The following is a 25,024-nucleotide window of genomic DNA, read 5'->3' on the forward strand; positions in this document are numbered from 1 at the left end:
GTTTTTCTTCCATTAGTCTGAATATTTTGGAACTGATGCTGTATTTTCACTTACCCTGAAATTAACTAATAAAAAAGTCTGAATTATAACATTTTAATGCATCAAAATTGTTCTTTTAACAAATGTTCTTTTAACTTTGAAGAAATAGCAATTATATTCTCAAAGTCTTTGTTTCACTAACGCTGAGGAAATGAGGCTTTAATTTTAACAGGAAAACACTGTTGATTTATGGGGGCACATTTTTGGTTATTTTTATTTTTATTTTTATTTTTTGCCCTTGTTAATTAAAAAACAGGAAAAAGGATGGGCACGGTGGCTCACGGTGGGAGGTCGAGGCAGGCAGATCATCTGAAGTCAGGAGTTTGAGACCAGCCTAGCCAACATGGTGAAATCCCATCTCTACTAAAAAAAATTAAAAAATTAGCCAGGAGTAGTGGTTCACACCTGTAATCCCAGCCACTCAGGAGGCTGAGGCAGTAGAATGGTTTGAACTAGGGAGGTGGAGGTTGCAGGTGAGTCTAGATCATGCCGCTGCACTCCAGCCTGGGCAACAGAGTGAGATTCCTTCTCAAAAAAAAAGGAAACATATATATTGAAGTAGTGTATTTGCTCTTACAATAGGTATATTTCTTGTTTTTTAAAATCCGATTCATCATTCAGGCAAATTATTATGTAATCTTACGTTTCCCTCTAAATTATATTAATACATGCATTCTCATGTGTAAAAAAAAAAAAAAGAAAATCTGATTATACTTTCAAAGGCCAGGCCTATATGCCCCTCAACCTTTTCAACAATAATGTTTGTTTGTTTAATCTAAAACAATGAAACTGCTAAGGTTTGAAAACAGAGAAAGCCTTTATCAAACCTAGAAAGATTGGATTAATAACTGTAATTATATGATAATCTGATATGAAATTGAATTTTTAATTTTGATAACATTTAATCTTTAGTTCACATAACAAGTAGTACTCAAGATTCAAGGATATATGAAGGTATGGTTGAAGAGATTGTTCTAGGTGGAAGAAGGCACTGTAAATAACAATTACCAAGATGCTGCTGTGAATGCCTTTTTACTGTTCATTATAGCAAACTGCTGTAGAATTTTCACTATATTCTGGGGAGCATCATGAAAGAGATTCTGGCGTCTGTGATCTTTTGCTGGGTCAGTAGTGATCCATCAAATATGTACCCCTAGGGAGATACATATTCCTTGATGTGAAAGTTAGAAAATACTTCAACTCTATTACTTTCTGTATTTTTTTACATTTTAAAAATGGAGCTTGACTTTTCTTCCTAGCACACTATAGGACATGCCTGAAACTAATGGACTTCAGACTCATCTAGCCGAAATAATGCAGTCATCTATTTTAATCTGTAGTGTTTGTGGGGTCACGTCCTTCTTCACATTCCTAATATTTTTATTTATAATATCTCTTTTTTCCCCTTTGATCAGTTTTTCAAATGTTTACCTATTTTATTAGTATTTTTAGCAGATGTATTTTAATTGTATTAATAATTTTCTTTGTTTGCTTCTTTGTATATTTTTACTTATTTTCTCAATGTCTAACATTATATTTACTCTTCATTTCTTTTACATTATTTGGATTTATTCTGTGTTTCTTTCCATTAATTTTGGGGTTGAATGCCCAGCTCATTTATCTCAGTCCCTCTGGTGTAATGACATCACATCAGGTAACTTTTAAGCCAGTATCTTTCTCTCTATGTAACATTTGGTTATATGTTGTAAATATTGAGGTGTGGTAAATTCAATTCCAAATATTCAGCAATTTTTAAATTATCTTTCTTATTCATCTTTTCTTTTTAAAAATAATTTTAATATTTATTGTAGATTCAGAGGTTACATATGCGGGCTTGTTACCTCGGTATTTGCGTGATGCTGAGGTTTGGGGTATGATCGATCCTGTCACCCAGGTAGTGAGCACAGCACTTAATATTTAGTTTTTCAACCATGCCCTCTTCCTTCTCTTCCCACTCTGGTAGTCTCCAGTATTGTTGCCTTCTGCATATTCATGATCACTCAATTTTTAGCTCCTACATATAAGTAAAAACATGCAGTATTTGGTTTCCTACTCCTACATTAATTTATTTAGGATAATGGCCTCCACCTATATCCATAGTTTTTCAGATGTATAGTTTGTGAATATTTTCTCCCATTCTGTATGTTGTTCATTTACTCTGTTGATAGTTTCTTTTGTTGTGCAGTAACTCTTTAGTTTAATTAGATTTCCGTTCATCAATTTTTGTTTTTGTTGCAATTGCTTTTGAGGACTTAGTCATGATTTTTTTCCTAAGGCCCACATCCAGAGGTGTTTCCCAGGTTTTTCTCTAGGATTCTTATAGTTTGAGGTCTTATATTTAAATCTTTAATTCATCTTCAGTTAGTTTTTGTACGTAGTGAAAAATAGGTGTCCAGTTTTATTCTTCTCCATATGGCCAGCCAGTTATCCCAGTACCTTTTACTGAATAGGGAGTCCTTTCCCCATTCGACTTTGTCAAAGATCAGATGACTGTAGGTAGGCAGCTTTATATTGGGGGTTCTCTATTGTTTTCCATTGTCTATGTGTCTGTTTTTGTACCAGTATGTACCAGTATGCTCTTTTGGTTGTGGTAGCCTTTTCATATAGCTTGAAGTCAGGTAGATGATAATCTAGCAATTATCCCATCCCTCACTTACCCTTCAACACATGCAAGTTGCTGACAGATATATGTTTCTGGTCCCACACTTCCTTACTCATTTTCTTGTCCAAGCTAGTTATGTATTTTCCACATTTCTGAACATAGGCCTCTTGAGTTGTGCTTTGTCTTAGCTATGTCTACATATTTCTTGGACACAGAAAACATTTGAAATTCTGGCTTCCTTGGACACGCCCCTCTGGGTTATACCAAGTGTCCATCTCTATTATCTCCTCATCAAAGGAAAAATGAGAAGACCACATCTATTATGGCAATTTGTTGGTGTATAGCAGAGGATCAAGGCAAAGACCGTGTTGGTACACATGCGCGCACACATACACACACACACACACACACACACAAACACCTCAATATATAAGTAGGTCTCTCCTCACTAAGTCTCCTTACTGTATGTACTCCCACTCTGCTTTTCTCAGAGCAATGGAAGTCTTATTTAATCTGGAAAGAAAGTAGGCAGGAAGGAAACTTTTTCTGACTTATTTTGTATTTTTTTTTTAATGTATTCTTTCTGAGGCTGGGCGTGGTGGCTTAAACCCATAATCCCAACACTTTGGCAGAGCCAGGCAGGTGGATCCCTTGAGCCCAGAAGTTCGAGACCAGCCTGGGCAAAATGGTGAAACCCCATCTCTACTAAAAATACAAAAAATTAGCTGGGTGTGGTGGTGTGTAACTATAGTCTCAGCTACTCAGGAGGCCGAAGTGGGAGGATCATGTGAGCCCAGGAGGTGGAGGTGGAGGTTGCAGTGAGTGGTGATTGCACCACTGCACTCCCATGTGGGCAACAGTGAGACCCTGTCTTCCCCAAATATATATATTTCATGGGGTGAACTTTATGCCCAGCATTCTTCAGGGCTTAAGCTTTTGAAGGTAAGTATCATTTTCTTTTCTTTCTTTCTTTTTTTTTTTTTTTGTTTTTGAGACGGAGTTTCACCCTTGTTGCCCAGGCTGGAGTGCAATGGTGCAATCTCGGCTCACCGCAACCTCCACCTCACAGGTTCAAGCGATTCTCCTGCCTAAACCTCCCAAGTAGCTGGGATTACAGGCATGCTCCAGAATGCCCGGCTAATTTTGTATTTTTACTAGAGACAGGGTGTCTCCATGTTGGTTGAGCTTGTCTCAAACTCCCTACCTCAGGTGATCCGCCTACCTCGGCCTCCCAAAGTGCTGGGATTACAGGCGTGAGCCACCACACCCGGCCATTTTCTTTTTTCTTAAAAGAGGCTTCAGGTGTACAAAACCTGTGAAGACTCCTTGAGGAAGTAATTGCCTCATCAACCTCAAGGTATGAGAGGGAGCGTAATTCTGAGTAATAGAAAATCCTAGAAGTAACATAGAAGCTAATATATTACAAAATATGATTCTGACACATATGGTAAGAGACCAGCACTAATGCTTTTTATTTGTGTTAAAGAAAAATTGTAAGAATTAAGACATACTTTATCCCAATTCTAATCTTCATTTCAGGATATCTCTGACCAGTGAATTATTTTCAGAACTAGACAAGCTTTAAGGAGGTTATATACTGTTATGTAAAGGGCCTTCAAAGCTCTGAAGGTTGTAAATATTTTTTTTTAATTCAATAAGAATAAAAATAAAGTTTTATTTCCAAACACAAAATTTTGTTTTTACAAGGGAAACATACAAGGTCCATACGTTAGAATACTAAAATATTTCCAGACAACCAAGTAGAAAATAAAAACAATCACTTCTTTGTGGCTCTTCTTTGATAAGAATTTTTCCAGGATTTTAAGTAGAAATCAATCAAGTTTGGCAATATTAGGCCTCCACATCCACAAGACTGACATAATCAATGTTACCCTAAAACTCTGTAAAATACAATTCATTTTCAGCACATTAGCATATTTTCTGGAAGCAATATGAGGTTGAGAAAGAGACAATATTTTTAGTAAACAGTGGCAATCAAACATTAAGAATAACTGCAAAACAAAGCGAAAATATATCTACCTCTAGGGTGAAATGAAAACTTTAACATAAGTTGTTTTTTCCTTCTGTGTAGGAAAAAAAGACTATAAGTAATTTTTAAATTTTGCATTAAATGTATTAGAACCTAGTTTTAAAACTGAGAATGTTTAAAAATATGTACCACAAAGAAACAACATTAATTTAAAAATCAAAAATTCACAACCATTTAAAAGTACCTTGTATTTCGAGGCTCTTAAAACTGTTTGATTTTAAATTTTGTTATAAAATATAAGCTCTATGAGGACATACACCTTCTCTAAGTTTTTCCCCACTGAATTTTCACTGCTCAGAACATTAAATAAAATATGAAAATCACTGCATAAATCCCCATAGAATGAATTAAAATATGCGATTTTAATGACCACATATTTGTGACACAATGAAGGTATTTTGTCCTTAGTATTTCATAAGGGAGATGCTAAGTGATATTTTTCAAATAGCACATGGTTATTTAGTATCAGATAAAAATGTTATTCAGTTTTACATCACTGTAATGTTCTTTCCCAATAGCAGAACAAGATTTATGAGGCTACTAAAGGGTTACATATGTACATCATTGAATAAATCAAAACTGCTATTTTAATTCCATACAGAACCTGAAATTTTGTCAGATTCCGAGAAAAAGCTTTGGTTTGTTTTCCTTTAAATCTGTATCTATTGAAGTATAACTAACATTTGTTCCTGAGCAGTTTGTCCATCAATTTATTCATCCATCCATTCGTTCATCCTTTTTATCTTAATGATATCATTCAGCACTAAAATAAAGGAACCATACAAATAAAGCTGATGGAGTCTGAACTATCACAATAAGTAACCCAACTTACTTTGTGCTTAAAGAGTACTATGACTTTGTTATGCCTTTGTTTTTTACAGCAAGAAATTTTTCTTGTTTTTTACAGCAAGAAATTATTTTGTCACATTCGCTTTGTTGTAGGGAGGGCCAATAAAATCTCAACAATCTGATGATCCCCTAAACTTTCACCGTTCTCCATCATGTTTCAAGCAACTCCCTTTTACTTCACCAGGAGAGTTTGATTAGGTCATTCCCTCCATTTACACTGCAGGGTTTCATTCATTCCTGGGATAAGAGGAGAATGAACACTTTAAGAAGAATCTAACCAAGCCATACGGGTTTCTCTGTGAGCTCAGGATTGTGAAAGAAATTAAAGGCATATTGAATGAGAAAAAGTTAAAGGAAACTGGAGGTATTTAGCAGTGAGAAAACTCTAAGACTAGGCAAGGTCATGGTCTTCAAACATTTGAAAGGTTGTAAGGTTCCAAAAAGGAATATTTGTACTAGGGATAGAAGTAGTACTGGTGGCAGGAAGGTTAAGAGTACAGATTGCAGTTCAATATAAGGAAGTAAGAGCTATTCAAATAGAGATTTGGTTATGCAATTCAGCCCATGTGGAAATCTTCACTATTTATTTGTCACTGGACTTATCCAAGTGTAGGTTAGAAAACCTCTTGATGGGGTTGATGTAAGCCAATTCAATCATTACATTAAGGTTTAGCTTTCATGACCTTTAAAGTCCATTCCAATGCTGAGATTCACCGAGGCTCAGAAACCCACTCCACTGGGAGTGCTGCCTGCCAAATTAGTCTTTGCATGAAAGGCACAAAATGATGTCAATTGTTGCAGCTGCAGTGAGTCAGCTGGAAACTGCCTGACAAAGGCAAAGTTCAACCTAGTTACTAAACCCCAACTAATTTTAAATGATTTTAGCTTCTTAGATGGTTCCAGAATTACACACTCAATTAATGCTGTTGATTTCAGCCAAGTCTCCACAAAAATAAGTGAAAGCAAGGCAATTACTTGGATAAGTCAAAGCAAAGAAACTAAATCTTTCTATTTTAACTCTATTTTCAATGGTTCTGAAAACTCAGACCAAAAGTATATCATGATTCATGATATAGAGGATTGAATTGGAAAATAGAAGTCCAAGTCGCTGCCATATTTCACTGTATTTACAAGAGAGGAAGTTTCAGAGTGAGGCTGATTAAGTTTGAATACTGGCTTAACCATCATTAGTTATGAGACCTTGCAGGAGCTACGATATCTCTGAATCAGTAATCTCATCTACACTAACAACTGCAACTATCATTATTGGAAGCCTGCTATGTGCCTGTCACTGGACTAGAGTTTCAAATGCACACTTATCTTTACAATATTTCTATGAGATGAGCATGTTAATTATGTTTTAGAAATGAAGAAAATGACTTTCAAAGAGATAAAGTCACTTCCCCAAACCACACAGTTAGTAGGAATCTTATGAGAGTTAACAGCACTTTTTAACATTTCATTGTCAATTTTAGCCAGTGAAATGTAAAAGTGTCCTGTAGATCTTACAGGAAGATTCATTTGAGAGAGGAGACATGTTTGTCTTATACCCTGCCTCTGTCCTGCTGTCCAGAAGTTGTCTGTGATGGCTAGAGCTGAAGTCACTGGCTAGCTCTGGTAAGACATCTAGGGACGAGGAAGAAACACACTGAAAATAATCTGGGTTCCTGTGATTTTGAGCAACCACCATGTGTGTCTAAACCAGCTCATAATAAAGTTCAACATGATAGGGAAATGCACTTCTTTCATTTTAAGCATTGTAAAACATTGCTGATACGGGTTTTAGTATAAAGATGCTGACCTTAGTTATCCTAAGTGATATACCACATATCCAAATAAATCATGTTTCTGGAGCAGAGGCTCATGCTGGGGCATAATATGAGAGATGTTTGATTAAACAATATGCAGATAACAACTACAGAAACCGAAAAGCTATCTAGCAGCCTAAAATTTCTGTAAGTTATTAAGTAGCCAACCATGGTAAGTTTTGGGGCAGATTTAACTAAGCAGCAGCATATATACAAAATAAGTTGGAGTTGAGGACAGAAGCTTGTCTTAATAAGCTGTAACATTGGCAAACCAATTCTTCCTATGATATTCCTCTAGAATCCGGTAATAATAAAAACCAGTCATCAATTGATACTGGAAGCCAATAATCTCATCTTTTGTTTGATTCATTTACTTAAATAATTGTGCCATATTCTCCAATGCACCATGCCTGCTATATATGCTCAAGTCCTCAGATTGATTTAGAGATACAGAACATGAAAAGCATAATTCCTGTCCTCTAGTGAAAGAGACGTAAAATTAAACAAATAAACAAACAAATACACAGAAATGAATGATGTGATAGAAATACGCACAAGATGCTTTGGAAGCCCAGAGGAGAAACAGTCCCTTCCCAGATTAGAGGGAGGGATGGGGATTAAAGACTTCTCAAAAGAGGTGACAGTTGACCTGAGTCCTCAGCAATACATAGAATTTAACCAGGCATATAAACAGCAGAAGGGTACTCTAGACAAAGTTAAAAGTCCATACAAATGCAAAGCATTGACAGCTTGACATATTTGAGCTGGTGTACACACATTAATATGGAATAGAGGAAAAGAGGATATGAAGAAAGGGCTGGATAACCAAGGCTCGTTATACTAGCCAGAGGAGCTTAAATTTTATCCTTGAAACATTTAAGATATTTCATGAGCACTTAAATGATCAAACGTGCTTGCTGAGATTACTCTGGGAAGAGTTTGGAGGACAAAATTGCATTACAGATATAAATTGAAGGGCACATTAGAGATATTTAAAACAACTAAGAAGAGTCTACCAAATTTAGCAGTCTAAAGGCCATTTGGTTTCAAGAGTGAGAGAATTTCAGGGGTGCGTGAAAGCCAACTCAAGGCTGACAAGAGTAGAGGATTGAATGAGCAATGAAGTGGAGAGGAGTGGAGACTAACTCTTATGGTCATGTGCTGTATAAAGATGTTTTGGTCAATGATGCACTCCATATATGATGGTGGTTCCATAAGATTCAATGGAGCTGAAAAATTTATATCACCTAGTATTTACCATACTACACTTTCATCATTATTTTACAGTGTACTTCATGTATATATACACACATATACATGCACACACACACACATATATATACACACACATTAACTGTAACACAGCCTCAGGCAGATCCTTCGGGAGGTATTCCAGAAGAAGGCATTGTTATCATAGGAGATGACGGCTCCATGGATGTTATTGTCCCTGAAGACCTTCCAGTGGGACAAAACATAGAGGTGAAAGACAGTGATATCGATGAGCCAGACACTGTGTAAGCCTAGGCTAATATGTGTGTATGTTTTTAACAAAAACATTTTAAAAATGTAAAAATACGTTAAAAAGCTTATAGAATAACAATATAAAGAAAGAATATTTGTGTACAGCTGTACAATGTGTTTGTGTTTTACGCTGAGTTTTATTACAAATATTTTAAAAAATTAAAGTTTATGAAGTAAAAAAGTTACATCAGCTAAGGTTAATTTATTATTAGAAAATAAAAATAGTTTTAATACATTTAGTATAGCCTAAGTGTACCGTGTTTATAAAATCTACAGTAGTGTACAATAATGTCCTAGGCTTTCACATGCACTCACCACTCTCTAATTCACCCAGAGCAACTTCCAGTCCTACAAGCTCCATTCATGGTTTCTTATACATTTTTTAATGGTAAAATGATAAACATTTTTTAATGGTAAAATGGTAAGTGTGACATTTTTAAAAACTTTTTTTAAATTTTAACTTTTTTCTTAATTGATATTTTTTTGAGACAGGATCTCACTCTGTCACCCAGGCTGGAGTGCAGTGGCGCAATCACAGCTCACTGCAGCTGCCACCTCCCAAGCTCAGGTGATCCTCATCAGCTTCCTGAGTAGCTGGGACTCCAGATGCATGCCGCCATACCCAGTTCCTTTCTTTTATTGTTGTTGTTGTTGTTGTTGTTTTTGTAGAGACAGGGTTTCGTATGTTGCCCAGGCAAATCTCTAACTTCTGGGCTCAACTGATATGCCCACCTTGGCCTCCCAAATTGCTGGGATTACAGGCTTGAGCCACCATGCCTGGGATAAATCCTTCATACTGTATTTTCTACACGTTTTCTATGTTTAGACATGTGTAGATACATAAATATGTACATTGTGCCACAGTTGCCTACAGTATTCAGTACAGCAACATCCTGTATAGGTTTGTAGTCTAGGATCAATAGGCTATATCATATAGTGTAGCTGTGCAGTAGGCTATATTGTCTAGGTCAGCTGTCCCCAAACTTTTCAGCACCAGGAACCAGTTTCGTGGAAGACAATTTTTCCATACACGCAGTGGGGGCAGAGGAGAGGGTAGTGACGGTGTCAGGATGATTTAAGCACATTACATTTATTGCGAACTTTATTTTCTGTTATTTTCACTTTGTAATATACAATGAAATAATTATACAACTCACCATAATGTAGAATCAGTGGGAGCCCAAAGTTTGTTTTCCTGCAACTAGATGGTCCCATTTGGGAGTGATGGGAGACAGTAACAGACCATCAGGCATTAGGCTCTCATAAGGAGCACACAACCTAGATCTCTCGCATGCGCAGTTCACAATAGCGGTCGTGCTCCTATGAGAATCTAATGCCGCCATTGGTCTGACAGGAGGCAGAGCTCAGGCAGTAATGCGAGCAATGAGAAGTGACTGCAAATACAGACTAAGCTTGGTTCACTGTCCACTGCTCACCTTCTGCTCTGTGGCCTGGTTCCTAACAGGCCACGGAAGTGGCCCAGGGATTGGGGACGCCTGGTCTAAGTTTTTGTAAGTACACTGTGTGATGTTGACACAATGACAAAATCGCCTAATGTTGCATTTCTCAGAAAGTTACCAGTGCGATGCATGATTGTGGTTTTCCATCAAAGCAAAGCTGCTTGAATTGAGACAATATTCAAAAATATGTCTCAGGAAGAAAAGTAAAAGGAGTGTGTCTTTTCCCAAAACTAGAGAGAACTGAAAATGTTTATATTGTGGTGGGGGCAGGAAAGTCTGTAGAAGGATGAGAATAATCATTGAAAGCAAGACCATGAGCACTTAAGGGAAATGGATCCTACACAAAATATGCAGTACAGAATACAGTCAGGCAATAGAATTGTTCATGAAAAGGGACCCCAGGCATGAGTGAAGTATTCAGGTTTAAAGAAATTGGAGAACTTCATTATTTGCTTCCCTATCCCAGATGTAAGCCAATTGGGAGAGTCAACAAGAAAAAAAAAATCACACTCAGCAGAAGGTTTGAACAGCCATATTATCTGTGAGATGCTTTATACTTGATCCAAGAACCAGAACAAAGAAATGTATTCTTTTCTTCCCCATACTTATTATCTTATTTGTCCTTTTCTATGCAAATAGGGGTTGGGATAGAAATAAAAAACCCTTAAAGACATTTTTATTCATCGTTAGGTAGACTCAGACAAAACAACTTGCTGAATGAAACTATAGACAGTGTTTTAAATATTAAAATCCAACCTACAAGAAAGAAGGGGGAAGGAAATTCAGAAAGAAACTGCTAGTATTGTTCAGAAATGCAAAGACAATATTGTCAGATTAACAGTAGGAAAATTAGAAATGATTCTGAGAGATTAACACCTGGGGGGAAAGGTCTCAGGATTAAACTCCAGAGATTAGAAACAAGATTCTCAAAATGCAGTTTTGACAATGGTGAAGACTAGAGTGGTTTTCATCATTGTGTCCCCCATACGTGATGCTGTTACAGCACATAGCACTCACAAATGACTACTATTTGTATATTATTATGAAGTGTATAACATGAGCCTCATACCTTCAGTATGTTTAATCACATTCTTAGTATGGCTAAGTATGGACTATCAGTTCTGTAACACTTAGTTTTCTTTTTAAAAACGTACTTTGTAATTGACAAATTAAAATTATATATGTTTATGGTATAGAACATGATGTTTTAGAGTATATGTACATTAGGGAATAGCTAAATCCAGTTAATTAATATATGCAGTACCTCTTATACATATTCTTGGTGATAAGAACACTTAAAATCTGTTGTCAGCTATTTCCAAGAGTACAATATATTATTACTAACAGTAGTCACCAGGTTGTACATTAGATCTCTTGAGTTTATTCTTCCTATCTGCACTTTTGTATCTTTTGACCAACATGTTCTCAACCTCCCACCCTCACCCCAGCTCCTGGTACCACCAATCTACTCTCTACATCTGTGAATTCAATTTTTTAGATACCACATATGTGACATTCTGTGTTATTGGTCTTACTTGGCCTGGCTTATTTCACTCAATATAATGTATTCTACGTTCATCTACGTTGTTACAAATGACAAGATTTCCTTCTTTTTAAAGGCTGAATCATATTTTATTATGTATCAATCCCAGACGGTCTTCATTCATCCAATGATGTACACTAGGATTGAGTATATATCTTGGCTATTGTGAATAACGCTACAATGAATATGAGAGTACGGGTATCTCTACAACATACTGATTTTAATTCCTTTGGATTCCCAGTAGTGGAATTGCTGAATAATATAGTGATTCTGTTTTTAAATTTTTTGAGGAACTTTCATACTATTTTCCATAATGGCTGTACTAATTTACATTTCCACCACCAATGAGCTAGGGTTCCCTCTCCTCCACATCCTCACCAGAGCTTATTATCCTCCATATTTTTGATAATGGCCATTCTAACAGGTTTGAGGTAATATCTCATTGTGGCTTTAATTTGCATTTCTGTAATGATTGGTGATGTTGAGCATTTTTCATACATCTATGGCCCATCTGAGTGCCTTCTTTTCAGAAATTTTTCAGCTTCTTTGCCCATTTTTCAATCAGGTTATTTGTTTTCTTGCTATTGAGTTTGATAACGGTTTGGCTCTGTGTCCCCACCCAAGTTTCTTCTCGAATTGTAATCCCCATGTGTCTAGGGAGAAACCTGTAATCCCCACGGGTTGAGGGAGAAAGGTAATTGGATTATCGGGGCGGTTCCCCCATGCTGTACTCCTGAAAGTGAATGAGTTCTAATGAGATCTGATTGTTTTATAGGTGTTTGGAAGCTCTTCCTTTGCTCTTTTCTCTCCTTCCACCTTTTGAAGAAGGTGCTTGCTTCCTCTTCGCCTTCCAGCATGATTGTAAACTTCCCGAGGCCTCCCCAGCCTTGTGTATCTGTGAGTCAATTAAAGCTCTTTCCTTTATAAACTACCCAGTCCTGGGTATTTCTTTATAATTGCAGTGTGAGAACGAACTAATGTAGAGTCCTTTGAGTTCCTTATGCACTTTGGATATTAACCCCTTATCAAACGCACAATTTGCAGATATTTCCTCCTACTCCATAGATTATTTCTCCATTCTGTTGGTTGTTGTGCAGAAGCTTTTTAGTTTGAAACAATCCTACTTGTCTATTTTTGCCTTTGTTGCCAGTACTTTTAGGGTCATATCCAAAAAATTCATGCCCAGGCCAATGTCATTTATGGTTTTGTATGAGTTTTAAGATTATCTCTTCTGTGAAAAATGTCATAGGAATTTTTACAGGGATTGCATCAAATCTGTAGATCACTTCAGGTAGTATGGACTATTTTAACAGTATTAATTGTTCCAACCCATGAATATGGGATATATTTTTAATTATTTGTGTCTTCAATTTCTTTCCTCAATATTTTATGGCTTTCAGAGTACAAGTCGTTCACCTCCTTGGTTAAACTTACTTGTAAGTATTTTTTTTTTGTAGCTATTGTAAATAATATTGTTTTCTTGATTTCTTTTTGTAGTTCTTGGTTGTTGCGAAGAAACATTAATGATTTTTGTATCCTGCAAATTTGCTGAATTATTTTATTTGTTCTTACAGTTTTTTACTGGAGTCTTTTGGATTTTCTATACATAAATAATGTCATCTGCAAACAGTGACCATTTAACTTCATCCTTTCCAATTTGGAAGTCTTTTTTTTCTTTCTCTAGTCTAATTACTCTGGCTAGGATGTCCAGTATGAATATTAACTAGTATGTTGAATAGAAGTGATGACAGTGGGCATCTTTGTCTTGTTCCTGATCTTAGAGGAAAAGCTTTCAACTTTTCACCTTGAGTATAATGTCAGCTGTGGGTTTGTCATATGTGACTTTGATTGTGTTGCAGTACAATCCTTCTATATCAAATATATTGAGTTATAATGAAAGAATGTTGAATTTTGTCAAATGCTTTTTCTTCACCTATTGTGATGGTCATATGGTTTTAGTCTTTCAAATGCGGTATATTACATTTATAGATCTGTGTATGTTAAACTATCCTTTCATTTCTGGAGTAAATCCCATTTGATCTTGGTGAATGGTCCTTTTAATTGTGCTGTTTGATTTGGTTTGCTAATCTTTTGTTGAGGATTTTTGTATCTGTGTTCATTGAGAATATTGACCTCCAGAATTCTTGTCTTGAAGTGTCTTTGCCTGGCTTTGGTATCAAAATAACACTGGCTTTGTAAGATGAGCTTTGGTGTATTTCCTCTTCTTCGATTGTTTTGAAGAGTTTGAAATGGTTGGGATTAGTTTTCCTTTAAAAGTGTGATAGAATTCAGCTGTGAAGCTGTAAGATCCTGGACTTTTTTTTTAATGAGAGAATATTACTTATTCAATCTCCTTACTCTTTATTCATATGATAAGATTTTCCATTTCTTTATAATTCAGTCTTGGTAGGTTGTCTGTGTCTAGGAATTTATCTATTTCTCCTAGGTCATCCAGTTGGTTGGCATATAATTGCTTTTAGTATTTGCTTATGATCCTTTATATTTCTGTAGTGTGACACTTTCTAGTGTCTATAGCTTCTGAAGGGGCTGGAGATACAACAGATGGTTAGATTCTCCAAGAGAGTGTTCGTTTATTTATTTATTCATTTGAAAATTATTTAGTAAGCTCTACTACAAATTAGGCATGGTATTAGAACTAGAAATCCAGAACTCAATCAAGTTGCACTGTTTGTTTTCTATCAATCATACAGTTGTACCACAATTTCTAGCTATGAAGGGAAAGCCTGAAACAGCTTCTCTAAGATGGCAGAAATTGAGTGAGATCTCACAATAATATAAATTGTTTACAGCAGTGTTTCTTAAATCTAAATGTGCATGCACTTGGGGATAATGTTAAAATGTGGACTCTGATTCAATAGGTCCAGGGTGTTTCATGAACCATGCTTTGAGTATCAAAAATTCATAGCAATTTAATATAGGTGGTATTAACTAGAAAACACATTTGAAGTTTTGTTTCTATAGTTTTTCTCTTCATATATTTTGCCTTTTTGCTACCTTTTCATAGTGTTTTTGTTTGTTTTCTAGTGCAGTGAGTAATTGCTGTCTCAGTTGGAAAGAGTACACTTTGAATATATTCTTCAAACAAAAATATGCCATAGGTCACTGGTTACTATGGATATTAAAGTATGTTTTAATATTGTTGGGCTCTAAACACTGCATAGCTTAGTTCCTTCAGGAAAAAAATGCTCAATGATATATTTTCTCTTTTTATTAAAGCATTATTTTTTAAGATTGGAGGGAGCACATAAATGCTGCCTTATTTTCTCTTGATAACCAAATTGTTCTACTTTTTTCAGTACTTAATTAGAATAATCTCAATTTTCACTGGAATAATAAATTTGTCACTAATATTCTGTGTGAACTTGACTAGAAAGCTAGAGAAAAATTCTTTCTCTTATCTGAGTTATATATGTGTGTATATACATATATATATATATATATATATATATATATTTTTTTTTTTTTTTTTTTTTTTCTTTTTTTTTTGAGATGGAGTGTCGCACTTGTCACCCAGGCTGGAGTGCAATGGTGCAATCTTGGGTCACTGCAACCTCCGCCTCCCAGGTTTAAGCAATTGTCTTGTCTCAGCCTCCTGAGTAGCTGGGATTACAGACACCCACCACTGTGCCTGGCTAATTTTTGGTATTTTTTAGTAGAGACAGGGTTTCACCATGTTGGTCAGGCTGGTCTCAAACTCCTGACCTCAGGTGATCCACCCACTTTGGCCTCCCAAAGTGCTAGGATTACAGGTGTGAACCACCACGCCCGACCTAATTTTTAAAATCTACCAAAAGACTACATACAATTGTCACCCTATTTTGCATATTGAAAAACAAAGCAAAATCCCAGGAACTATTATTGCCCAACCAACCATTGATACTCTGAATATAACAATCCTCATTGTTAAAATGGCGGTATAGTAGTCTGCTTAATTCCCTGCACCTATAGCTCTCTAAGTCTAAACTAGAATTACTAACATTCCCATGAATATTTAGTTGCCTCACCCCCATTTTTTAGGGCAAGGTCTAGTGTAAGAAGCTTTGGGTCAGTATTTATCATTAAACCCTCCTGACTGTTGGCCTCTCTTAATTTTAATAGCTGATTCACTGGTTGTGAGATGATTTAGTCTGTATTTGGTATTTTAAGACACTAAGACATTGGATTTCCTAATCTTTAGCTTGACTGTCCCTTGGAAAAATATGTAATATCTTCTCCTAGATGAATATCAAAAAGCAGATGCTAGATCATCAAAGTTATAATCTATTCTCTTTCCTACTGCACTGACACCCTTGATTTGAACTTAAATCAGAGTATTGGCTAATCCTCAAAATCTGCCTGTATTTTCCTCCATAAACTAAATTTATCAATTTGGATTTAATTTTAATAAATACTTGTGTTTAAATTTCCCATATTCCTGGTATAAACTCTTTATCTAATACTATGGACATACCTAGATTTCTAATCTTAAATGTTCCAACATATTCCCTTCCCTTTGTTGTCACATCTATCTTTTCCCTCCATCACTCCATTTCTGATTTTGATACTAAGGCCATTTCTTTTTATACTTAAAAAAAAGTTGAGTGCCTACTGTGCTCTAGAAACTGTCTTACATGTAGTAATACACAAGAAATTACTCATCTGCACAAAGCTTATTTTTCAAATGCTGTGATTCTAATATGTACCTATATAAATTTAAACAACTGTGAACTGTATTCCAACTTTATTTCATTCAGTATTTCTGATATATATTTTTATATTTTTACAAAATACATGTTTCCAAAAACGCTACAATTTTAACCATCTATTTTACTTACATAAAATATTCCATAATAATTCTTTTAGAATCCTAGATTGCAGTTTTAGAAAAAAAAAAAAAAAATTAGAAAATACCTAATTCAACACCCTTACCCAAATTCAGAATACACTTTCCAGAGTCTGTGTACATCATCTAGTTTCTGCTCAGATATCCAAGAAATGGGATTTTTTTTTTTTTTTTTTTTTTTGGGACAGAATTTTGCTCTGTCACCGAGGCTGGAGTGCAGTGGTGCAATCTTGGCTCACTGCAACCTCCGCCTCCCAGGTTCAAGCGATTCTCCTGCATCGGCCTCCTGAGTAGCAGGGATTATAGGCACCCACCACCATGCCCGGCTAATGAGTTTCTTATTTCATAAGGTGAGCTCACATTGTTGTTTCTCTAATTGGTACCATTTCTGCTCTTTCCTCAACAAAGAAAAATATTATCATAAGGTAACCTCCAAATATTAGAATTGCACCATCCCGTGTCACCTTAATTCTTTCTTCTCTAAGTTAAATAACTCAAATTTGTGGCAGAGTTTTATAGATCCTTCACCACTTTGATCCCTGTTCTCTGTATATGCTCTAATTTTGCAATGTTTCTCTAAAGATATGACACTCCGAATAGAACAGGATCACCCTGGTGGACCAGCACAAAACACCACAAACATTCCTGAGACCTGGATAACCTAAAATTGTAAGGTAAGGGTGTCAATCTTCAGTTTGTGGTGAGCTAAGGGAAACTAAATCTCCTTCCACATGAAATACAAGCCAGATATTTCTATATCTTAAACTAAATCAACCAATTGCTTATGCCTAAATGGAGTCAATTATATTTGCCCATGTTAATTTTTTGTTAGTTTCAATACAACATTCTAGTTCTGGTTATGAAAACACATGACTCAATCAACTATGCTATTAACTATCCCTTCCAATTTTTTTCCATCTGAAAGTATGATAAGCTTGTCATATATGACTTCACCCAAATAATTGATAACATTTTTCAACACTATGAAGGCAGAAGACAGAGCCTTGTGGCATTCCCAGATGGCAGCAAGCCATTAATCTTTCTTTCTTTTTTTCTATTTTTCTCCTTTGTAAGTATTTTCTTATGAAACTCATACTTGCTTGCTATAAAAATTTAAACAATACAGGAATGGATATATTAGAAACAGAATAGTCCTATTACAATCCTACTTTCCAAAAGTAACATTTTTCAATGTTTTGTTACATATTTATCTATATAGATGTATTTGCCTATTTCTATTATAATTGTATGTATTCATATTTTTCAAAAGTGGGCTTACATGGTAAATATTGTTCTACAAATGCTTTTATTTAAATTATCATTAGCCTATTTGCCTCTGTGTTCGAACATTTCAAGCTATTTTATTCTGTTCTGGTTACATTGTATACCATCATATAGTTTTACCACAATTTATTTAATCTTTTTCTGGTGAACTTACTTTACTTACAATTTTTGCTGTTATAAAATATAGTTTTATATATATATATACACACACTACCACGTACAAATTTATTAGGCAATATTGGCAGTATTTCTGTAGGATTAATTCCTTGAAGTAGAATTGTTGAATCAAAAATTATGCATATTTTCAGGTTTAATGCATACTGCCAAATTGCCCTCCAAAAAATAATATGGAATTATACCTCAACCAATGTTAATGACTATGTCCATTTGTTTATATCTTTGTCAAAAAAATGATCGATCTTTTAGTTTGTGCCACTATGACAGATAAAAGCTTTTCTTAATTTACGTACCTTTTGTGTTTTTTTGAATTTCTGTTTTAATGTTTTCTGTTTTAATCTAGCAAATTATAGCTCGGTTTCATAGCTAGGTATGAAAGCTTAAGGGACCCTAGAAATAATTAATTCTTTGAACTGAGATGGATGGCACCAACCCAGTCTCAACTCTTATGACTATATACATCCCAAGTGAAGACTGACAAGATTCCAATATTAAAGGCATAAATACATGAAGAAAACTGATGTTCCTTAACTCTCATCCTCTTTAAGTTGGAACTCCATTATTCTGTATGTAAAATGGATGAAGTGAAGGCATATATTTTTGCAAAATGGTAAACAAAATATATTCTCCTGGGTACAATTTGGTTTTATTATAATGTGTGAATATGGAATGCTTTCTATTTGAACAAGAAAGTGGTAAGTTTTTTTTTTTTTTACTTTCACATAATAAAGCATCATTTTCTTATTATATATTTAATGTATTAATTTCCCCATCTAATTAAATATCCAAAATATCTATTACTCCCCAGTGATCTCAAGCAGTAGTTTTTTTAAATTACACAGCTCCTAAAAGAAACTAGTAATTTCTAAGAAGATAACATAAAGCAGTTATTCTCAAATCTAGATAATCACAGTATCCTTTGTGGACCTTTAAAATAACAGCAACAACAATGACATCTCTGGAGCACATCACTAAAAATTCAAATGCACTGGAAGTAGTAGGAGGCATTAAGTCTATACTTGTAAAAAGTATTTTCAGGTGACTCTGATAATGTTTTTAAATATTATACATGTTTTTACCCATTTCTATAGAATTTATACTATAGACTCTTAGACCACCAAGTTTAGATTATCTGGGAAGATAATTTTAAATGCGTATGATAACTAGGCTATAGTACAGATATGCTGACTCAAACATTTAGAAGGACCTGGAAATTTCAGTCTTAATTCCCATCCCACTAAGTTTCAGTAATATTTACTTCAATACTGAGTCTCTACAACAGCATCATTGAAGTAGAAATGCAGGAAGATTGATTATGAAACTGCCTTTGCAAAAATTGTATCGGAGAGAAAATATGGCAGTGGGGGAGATTTGATTCAACCAACGCTCACTCTTGCCTTTAGGTTTCAAGCTGCCTTAATTATTCTTAGACTTAGGCCAAACTAACTTTGGAAGACATTTAAGTTATAGTTTAAATGATAATAGCCCTTGTCCAAAACTAAACTGCCTTTGTAAAGCTAATGAAAGACCACCCGGCTAGGGGGAAGAGAGGAGCCTGAATTCTGCTAAGGTATAGACTGGTCACAAGACAGGCAACTTCTCCAGTTACTCCTGCAGATAACATCACTATTGTACATTGGCCTTTTGAGATATCTTTTCAAGTTTTTTGCATGTCTGACACTGATGGCTCCACCTGGACCCACCAAACCACTCCTGTGGCCCCACCAATGAACTACTCAGCTCAAGAGGACAGCTTTGACCTGCTATGATTTAATCTCTCCTGCGGCCTATCAGCAGCAAGGACCCACTGCCTAGGCAGCCCCACTCCTTTTCCCAAAATGCTTCTGAAAAATCCCTCACCTACAAGCCTTCTTGATTTTTATTTTGAATAGGTATTGCAGCTTCAATCTTGCTCTATGCCTCTTACATGTGTTCTCTGACGCTGGAAAATTAGGATTTTAGCTACACATTTCTCAACTGAGTTGAGGCACCTATGCACTGTGTTTTAGCTGTACCATTCTCCTATATTTTAACCACATACTCTCACGCCAGCCTACAACTCTTGTGTATCTACTAAAGACCACCAGTATCGAAAAAAAAAAATAAGAGGAGCATGTAGAAGTAAATATCATATTTTTTCTCCATAGGTCTATTTTAAATGTGTGTGTGTGTGTTTGTTTGTTTTTAAATACAGGGTCTTGCTATTTTACCCAGGTTGGTATTGAATTCCTGGGCTCAAGTAGTCCTCCCACCTCAGCCTCTCAAGTAGCTGGGATTACACGCACAGCCACCATGCCTAGCTAAAGGTTTTTAATTTTAAAATATATTATAAAAATCAGAAATGTATACATAAGTTAATTTTAAAAGCAATTTTAACCAACCCAGGTTTTAGAAATAGAATATTGTCAGTATTTTAAAGCCTTCTGTTTGACCTTTCTTGTTACATTTCCCTCTCTTCACACAAGAGATAATCGTTATTATGTTTTCTATGAATAATTTATTATTGTTTTCCTATGTATGAATCCCAAAACAATAAAGTTTAATTTTTCTGTTTTCTCAGTAATATAAAATTTAAATCATACTGAATATACCCTTTTGACTTTCTTCTTTTCCTCAGTAGTTTTTATATGTTCATTCATATTAGGGAGTGTATCATATAGTGTTCTATTTTATGAATATACCAAAATGTTAAATTTTACTACTAATGCAAATTTGAGTTGTTTCTAGTTTGGACTATTGTTTTTTAAAAAATGCTATAAACATGTGTTGTAGACATACAAGTTTTCCTCTAGAGTATACAACTTGAAGTGGGTTTGCTAAGTCATAGGATATACACATCTTTAATTTTCCTTGATAATAACTAACTTGTTTTCCAGATTTCTAGATAATGACTAACCTGTTTTCCAGAGTCATTGCACCAGCTTACAATACACCAACAAAGTATGCATGTTCCCATTGCCTTATATTTGTACCAGCACTTGGTATTTCTGATTATTTAATTTTGGTCAATCTAATACATGTGTTAGGATAGCTCATTGTAATTTAAAGTTACATGTGTCTGATTACTAATGAGGTTGAGAATGGTTTGAGTTTTGTTGTGTGTCCCAGTAAAATTTTATTTACAAAAATAGAGGCTCCTAAATTTGGGTGGTAAAAGTCATGTGAGAAGTGGCTAAATTAGAGAATTTTGTTTATATGTTTATCAACTCTGGATTTCATCTCTTGTCACTTAACATCTTTTGAAAATTCTCTGGGAGTCTTGAGTTCCACCTCAATTTTTTCCTCAGCAGTTTATCTGAAAATAAAAAAATGTTATTGATGTTGGCTTTCAGGTTTCTGTAGCCATTCAATATCACCTCCAAAATTTTATAGAAGAGCTGCAATTCTAAGAGGTACCTTGTGTTCCCCAATCTTACTAACATGTCTGATTTCACATCACATACAGGATCTTCTAGAAATAATCAGGAGTCGCCTTCCAAGTGAACAGCCTCTTTTAATCCTACCACATTTTATTACATCCCTCCTTCTGAAGAAGACATACTAGGGTTTGAAACAGTCTATAGAGTAAATGTCTTGGAGACTGATGGGGCCATGAAAATAATTCCTCATATATCCTCAAATTCTCATTTTAGAGACAAATAAATAAAGACCCAGAAACAGAGAGAGAACCAAATTTTCAATGTAATTTAATGATCTTTTGCATAATTCTAGATAAAATTGAGAGATTATTTTCTAATTATGAAAAGAACACATATTCACGTAGGAAATTTAAGCCATAAGATACAAAGAAGAAAATAAAATTCCCTCGCTACCCCACTAACTGAAAGTAACCAGTGTATATTTTCTTTGAACCAGCTTGTAAACACTCTCTTGCTCTCTTTCTCTCTCTTCAATATATTTCTTTAAAAATTACTTTTAATTTTTGTGGGTATATAGTTGGTATATATATTTATGGAGTACATGAGATATTTTGATACAGGCATACAATATATAATAACCACAACAGGGTAAATGGAGTATCCATCCCCTCAAGCGTTTATCTTTTCTTTGAGTTACAAACTATCCAATTATACTCTTTTAGTTATTATTGTTGACTGTAGTCACTCCATTGTGCTTTCAAACACTATATCTCATTCATTCTTTTTTGTATCTATTAACCATCGGCACTTTACCCTCTCCCCACAACTACCCTTCACAGCCTCTGGTAATCATCATACTACCCTCCATCTCCATGAGTTCAATTGTTTTAATTTTTAGCTCCTCCAAATAAGTGAGTACACACAAAGTTTGTCTTTCTGTGTCTTGCTTATTTTATTTAACATAATGACATCCAGTTCCATCCATGTTGTTGCAAATGACAGGCTCTTATTTTTTTATGACCAAATAATACTCCATTATATATACGTTCCACATTTTCTTTATCTGTTTGTCTGTTGATGGACACTTAGGTTGTTCCTAAATTTTGACTATTGTGAATAGTGCTGTAATAAACATTGGGAGTGCAAATATCTCTTTGATATACTGATTTCCTTCCTTTTGAATATATACCTAGCAGTGGGATTGTTGGATCATCTAGTAGTTTTATTTTTAGTTTTGTGAGGAACCTCCAAACCGTTCTTCATAGTGGTTGGACTAGTTTCTATTGCCACCAACAGTGTACAGTGTTCCCTTTTCTCTACATCTTCACTGGCATTTGTTATTGCCTGTCCTTTGCATAAAAGCAATTTTAACTGTAATGAAATGATATCTCATTGTAGTTTTCATTTGCATTTCTCTGATGATCAGTGATGTTGAGCACCTTTTCTTGTATCTGTTTGGTATTTGCATGTCTTCTTTTGAGAAATGTCTATTCAGATCTTTTCCTAATTCTTAAATTGGATTATCAGATTTTTCCTTTAGAGTTGTTTAAGTTATTTATATATTCTAATTATTAATTCCTTGTCAGATAGTTGGCAAATATTTTCTCCCATTCTGTGTGTTGTCTCTTTACTTTGTTGATTGTTTCCTTTGCTGTGCAGAAATTTTTGACTTGATGTGACCCCATTTGTCCATTTTTGCTTTGATTGCCTATGCTTGTAGAGTACTACTCAAGAAATCTTTGCTCAGTCCAATGTCCTACTGAGTGTCCCCAATGTTTTCTTTAAGCAGTTTCAGAATTTGAGGTCTTAGATGTAAGTCTTCAATCCATTTTGATTTGATTTTTGTATATGACAGGAAATAGAGGTTTAGTTTCATTCTTCTGCACATAAATATCCAGTTTTCCCAGCACTATTTATTGAAGAGATAGTCCTTCCCTCAATGTATATTCTTGGCACCCTTGTTGAAAATGAGTTCACAATAGATCTGTGGATTCGTTTCTGGTTTCTCTATTCTATTTTATTGGTCTATGTGCTTATTTTTATGGCAATACTGTGCTGTTTTGGTTACCATAGCTTTCCAGTATAATTTGAAGTCAGGTGATTTGTTTCTGCAGTTTTGTTCTTTTTGCTCAGGATAGCGTTGGCCATTATCTGTCTTTTTTGGTTTCATATAAATTTTAGGATTGCTTTATATTTCTGTGAAGACTGTTATTTGGAATTTTGATAAGGACTGCATTGCAACTGTAGATTGCTTTGGGTAGTATGGACATTTTAACAATATTGGTTCTTCCAACCCATGAACGTGGAATATCTTTCCATTTCTCTGTGTCTTCTTACAATTATTTCATCAATGATTTACAGTTTTCATTGTAGAGATCTTTTCTTTCTTTTGTTAAGTTAGTTTATAAGTGTTTGATTTTATTTGTGACTGTTTTAAATGGGATTACTTTTCTGATTTCTTTTTCAGGTTTTTCACTGATGGCATATAGAAATGTTGCTGATTTTCATATGTTGATTTTATGCATCTTTACTGAATTTGTTTTATCAGTTCTAATAATTTTTCGATGGAGTCTTTAGGATTTTTCAAATGTAAGATCATATCATCAGCAAACAAGGATAATTTGACTTCTTTCTTTCCAATTTGGATGCTCTTTATTTCTCTCTCTTGTGTGATTGCTCTAGCTAGAACTTCTCCCCTAAATTTTTTGTTTGTCATTTAGCTTAATTCTTTATTATAAACAATATTATAATGAATATTTTTGGCATGTATTATCCCATGTTTATTTGACGTTTTTCTTATTATAAATTCCTGGAAAATAGGATATCACATTTATGTTTTACTAGTTTACATTTGCTAACAAACTTTCTCCTTGAAAGTACCAATTTAATCTGAATGCTGGTTTCCTCATGTCTTTGCTGACATTGAATATTGTCAATCTTTTTAATATTTCATAGATTGACAAAAACGTGAAAAATCATTGTTTTATGTATGTGTTTTTGAATGCCAGTTATGTTGACACGTTGTCACATGTTTAATAGCTTTTTACATTTCCCTTTAGAATTGCTTGTCCATGTTCTTTGTCAATTTGTAATTGGAATGTGTGTTTTATCTTATTGATTTTGAAATTTTTGTGTATATTAAGATCATTAACATTTTTATCATATATGGTGCAGATGACCTCCAGTTTTTAATCTCTTTGTTTTGTTTTATTAAACTAAGGTTTTAAGAAAATGTTTTGTTTGGTATATTAATCATAATAAAAATGATTAGAAATATATAAACAAAAATGCTAATGATCCATATTTGTGTGATAATGTCATAAGTGACAGTGGTAGACAGTGTATTATTGTCTTGTCTGCCCAGCATGCAAATATTCAGTATGGCAAGCAATTTCCTCCCACCTCTACAGTGTGTGAAAATATGTCTCTCTCAACATGATTTAGCAGCTAGAGTTAGGCATGTGCGTCAACACAGCAACTTAGTAGCTG

The 25,024-nt window shown here is 34.7% G+C and overlaps 1 long non-coding RNA gene across 2 annotated transcripts in view; it reads right to left on the reverse strand.

The window, feature by feature from the left end:
- Positions 1-3,848: 3,848 nt before the first annotated feature.
- Positions 3,849-25,024, reverse strand: part of LOC103886158 — a 58,771-nt gene continuing 37,595 nt past the window's right edge. Inside the window, exon 4 of one of the 2 annotated variants that reach the window (XR_002523281.2) lies at positions 3,849-4,542. This is a non-coding gene — a long non-coding RNA (uncharacterized LOC103886158). Of the gene's footprint in view, positions 4,543-20,751; positions 21,472-25,024 lie in introns of those variants that run through there. The other variant, XR_002523280.2, reaches the window with a different exon arrangement.

Source organism: Papio anubis, chromosome 7 (assembly GCF_008728515.1).
Source record: "Papio anubis isolate 15944 chromosome 7, Panubis1.0, whole genome shotgun sequence".
NCBI classification, from domain to species: domain Eukaryota; kingdom Metazoa; phylum Chordata; class Mammalia; order Primates; family Cercopithecidae; genus Papio; species Papio anubis.